Source organism: Chlorocebus sabaeus, chromosome 17 (assembly GCF_047675955.1).
Source record: "Chlorocebus sabaeus isolate Y175 chromosome 17, mChlSab1.0.hap1, whole genome shotgun sequence".
Lineage (NCBI taxonomy): Eukaryota > Metazoa > Chordata > Mammalia > Primates > Cercopithecidae > Chlorocebus > Chlorocebus sabaeus.
In genome coordinates, this window is record NC_132920.1 from 67,072,042 (window position 1) to 67,076,397 (window position 4,356).

General features: G+C 34.2%; 1 non-coding gene across 1 annotated transcript; it reads right to left on the minus strand.

The window, feature by feature from the left end:
• Positions 1–607: 607 nt before the first annotated feature.
• LOC119620211 (small nucleolar RNA SNORD65) lies at positions 608–680 on the minus strand. The gene has a single exon (XR_005236687.2). It is a non-coding gene; the product is annotated as a small nucleolar RNA SNORD65 (small nucleolar RNA).
• Between the last annotated feature and the right edge of the window lie 3,676 nt (positions 681–4,356).

The window sequence follows — 4,356 nt, forward strand, 5'->3', positions numbered from 1 at the left end:
TGTTTGTCTTCTACTTCAAACAGTAAGTTGAATAAGAAAAACATGGTTTTTAATACTCTACAGCAAATTTTACATTATGTTAAAAGGGATATCTAATTATTGATATATTATATAATAATACAATGTATTTGTTATAGACATTGCTTGAAACCTTAAATAAGTGGCCTATGCTTACTTAAAATTCCAATAAATATAAGTCAATGTTCCCCTTAAGGGCATGTTGAGAGATTAGTATGACTTAGTTTATAACTATTTGTAAATTTGGGTTGAGAAAACAAATAGGCACTTATACAGGTATGATAGTATGACAGAACACTGAAAGTCTCATTCCAATGTATTTTTGCTTCACAGGGAATGTATAATCACAAGTTGTATTCATATTCATTAACTACCATGAGTTTGCAGACCTCAGTATTTCCAGTCACATGATTTTGCATGGCTATATAATATGTAACTAAAATAATACAATGTAAAAGACCCAAGTTGTGTTATGTGTGTCTATAAACACATAAACACATAGCCATAAATATATGAATTATTTTATAATTGCACTGGAATTCTGTCATATATATACATATACATATATATTTAATTTTGTTATTTTAATCTTCAGAAAACCGTAGGTTTGCCATTACACAATCTGCTGGTTATTACAGCTTTTTAATGTGAGTTCATCATTTGATCTCCAATATATTTTTGATAAACATCTGTGTACAGAAGGCGTAATTGAACATAATCTGTGTTAAATTTTGATTATGAACTAAAATTTTATTATTTAACAAAAAGAGGATGTCATAATTTGGGTTATTGCAAAAACTATCTCTAAAAGAAGTATCTAGTTGCACATATTCTATTTGGGAGGTGATCTCAGAAATCATAGTGAGGGATCAGAAAAAGGAAAGGAGGACAAAAGACTATCCAGTAAAAACTGTTCACAAATTGATTATTTCTGAGGATGACTGAGGACTCTATAACACATATTCCAAATTGTCTCACAAAGGCATAAGGAAGATGGGACATTGATTCACCAGCTCTAGAACCTAAGTAGCTGAAGGTTTCTGATGGATAATTAAACCCTTGCACTTTCAGCCTGTCTTCATTTGTTAAACCAGAAATGTTCCTGCAGTTATAGAATGCCCCCAGGCAGAGAAACCCTGAAGTAGGACAATAGAAGATGAGTGGAGCACTGATGGTATCTGATAGAGATGTCACATCTTGCATCACTCACCTCCATTTGCACCCCATATTAAATAAATATTTTCACTGATTCTACAAGTTGATGTCTCATCATAATTTCTAATAAAAAATAATTATAACAAAGTCAGTGAAGAAATGCCGTTCTCTGCCCATAGCTGATGGCTAGTCTACATCAGATCATCAATTTTCTTTGTTGTTACTCATTAGATTTCCCTTACCATTATTCTGCATGCCTGCTATCTAAGTTGATTATTTGGTGGGGTCATTCCGACCTTTAACATGGGGTGTTTGAAATTCCTGGATATCATGACCTTGACAGGCTATGGTTGTTGTACCAAGCAAGTAAGTCCCAAGAGGTGTTCTGGTGACTCCTTTGAATCTCAGACATACTTATCACTGCTCCATTGTGCAATAGCAATCCTGGCCCTTTATGATAACTAGGGATGATTACTTCTGACGTCATTGTAACTCCTTTATATTCCTGTTGAGTATAGCATGAGGAGCCAAAAATGATTAGTTAACAGTCCTGGATTTAGATCTAGGTTCTTTGAGACCCTGCTCTTGTCCCCTGAAGAGGTGACCATTCTACCTGTAGTTACCTAGACTTTCATAATTACGTAGACTATGTTTCAAAGAAACCACGTATTTCCAAATCAGTAAGTAGGTTTTTGGTGAGAATGACCAATTCTGTTTTCACTGGTTCCTGATCCTAGTCACTCATGTCTCACCATCAAATAAGATTATTAGTTTAACATACGTACCACATTTTGAAAAACAGTTCTCTAAGTTTCCTAGATACTGTTCATTTAGAATTTTAACTGAACCTTTAAAAATCGATTCCAATGATTTATCATGATAGTATCTTCTGAATGATATATAATAAGGCAAGTAGATCCTTTGGCTCAGGAGGCATTCTTGTACATTATTTACCACTATGTTAGATTTTTGATATGAGATGATGTTTTGCAGGATTTCATTTTATTAATTCAGATATTAATAAATATCTGATTCTATACATGGTGATTCTATACATGGTGTTCATAGAGCAAATGTCTTCCAGAAAAGGGAAATGCATACCTAGAACACATACTAATCTCGTTCAGGACAAATGATTAAATCTCAAGTTGAAAGTAATCATATATAATTCCTTTCCACAAAGTGCCTGGTTGATCTCTTCAAGAAATATGATACTAAAGGTTCAGCATTGGTCTCTGTTTCTAGTGTGTCATATACTGAGCAGCGGCAGTAGTCAGGTTACCTTGGATAAGAGGGACCCAATGGGATTGAGATAACACATAGATTACTTCTTGCATAGATCCACTGTGCAAATACTGAAGTGTTTGAAGACTGACTTTCACTGGAAAAGTCATTTTGCACACAAGATGATCAAGCACCTCCTATGTGGAAAGTGTACTCTAGAGGACAGAGACATAAGACAAAATCTAAACACCATGTTCCTCATCCTAAAGTCCTCGTGCATGGCATTTCCTCTAGCCATCTTGTCTCTGATGGTCAATGTTCTCCATCCCAAGGCCTTAATGATGGAGTCAAATTATCCATCAGTAGCCAAAAATTCTTATTTCCAACCATTTTTCTTTCTAATAAGTAGATAACTTCAAGTATATGTCCACTAAAACATGTCTGCTCTCATCACTGTCCTTCAGAATCACCCCCGATTGAAGCTATATACTTGTAGTGATTCTTTTTCTTTCCACACCAAAATACTGATACAATCCTTTGTGGATTTTTCCCCTTCTCTCTCTGCTGACATAAATAATAGTCAGTGAGGTCATAGTTATATGCTGAAGGAAAAACATCAGTGAAACAAAGATAGGTAATTTTAGGCCTAGATGACATGCTAATCTAATGTACTATACTTTCTGGACCTATTTAAGTCAAATAACTTTTTACCTCTTTATTCTTAATGCATAATATCTGTACATATTTATGGGGTATGTGTGATATTTTGATAAAAGCATATGATGTGTAATAATCAAAATTGAGTAATTGGGATATCCATCACCTCACACATTGGTCTTTATTCTGTGTGGGAAACATGTCAAATCTACCCTTCTATCTATATGAAATATACAAGAAGTTATGATTAACTATAGTTGCCTTATTGTGCTACCAAGCACTAAATCTTATTCTTTCTATTAACTCTAGTTTTTTACCCATTAATCAATCTATCTTAATCTTCTCATCCCTACTCCCTTTCCCAGCCTCTGGTAACCACCATTCTCTTCATTATCTCTCTGAGATCAATTTTTTTAGCTACCCCACTTGAGTGAGGACATGTGAAATTTATCTTTCAGTGCCTGACTTATTTCACTTAAGATAATATCTTCCAGGTCCGCTGACATTGTTGAAAATGACAGGATCCCATTTCTTTACATGGTACAATAATAATCCATTGTGTGTGTGTGTGTCACATTAAAATATTATTTCATTATGTATTATTCAATTTATATACATCGAAATGTGATATTATATATATACAATGTAATATTATTTCTTAATGGACACAAATTGATTTATTATAGTATTTCCATTCTACCATGGATCATTGTTGTAACTCCCAGATTAGCTATCTAGTAATATTCACCTTTTAATGTACATTTCCAGTCAGTTATCACTTAATGTTCTATAGTGAGAGTCTCAGTTTTGGCTAATGGCATATCAAATTTGTTTGTGAAAAACAAATAATGCTCTGTTTTAGGAATCAGGGTGTCTGTGCCATAATGTTACCATTTGGGGCTTTCCAGAGACTTCCTTCAGAGTCCTTAAGAGCCACAAAGTGTGCCAGACCAAGTGGCCTGAGCGGCAGAAAAGGAAGTACTGCAGCCTGAACCATCTGTAGTCCCCTTTTGCATCCTAACCTAAGTTACACTTAAAGCTGACAGTTTTCTAATTTATTGGATAAGTTAACTAATGCAGTATTTCCAAGGTTACTACATGTGTTCTCTAACATATATAGGGTCTTATTGAAGGTATGGCTACATTCTTGGTAATGGATTGCTTGTTATCTTGGAGAATATGTTTTCAAATGTTCCAAACTATTGAACCATTGACAGAACCATGAACATGGCTTAGGAGCAAGGAAGTAAATCTTTACTGCTGAAAATCTCAGTTAAATGCTAACAGCTTTTATTTTATTAA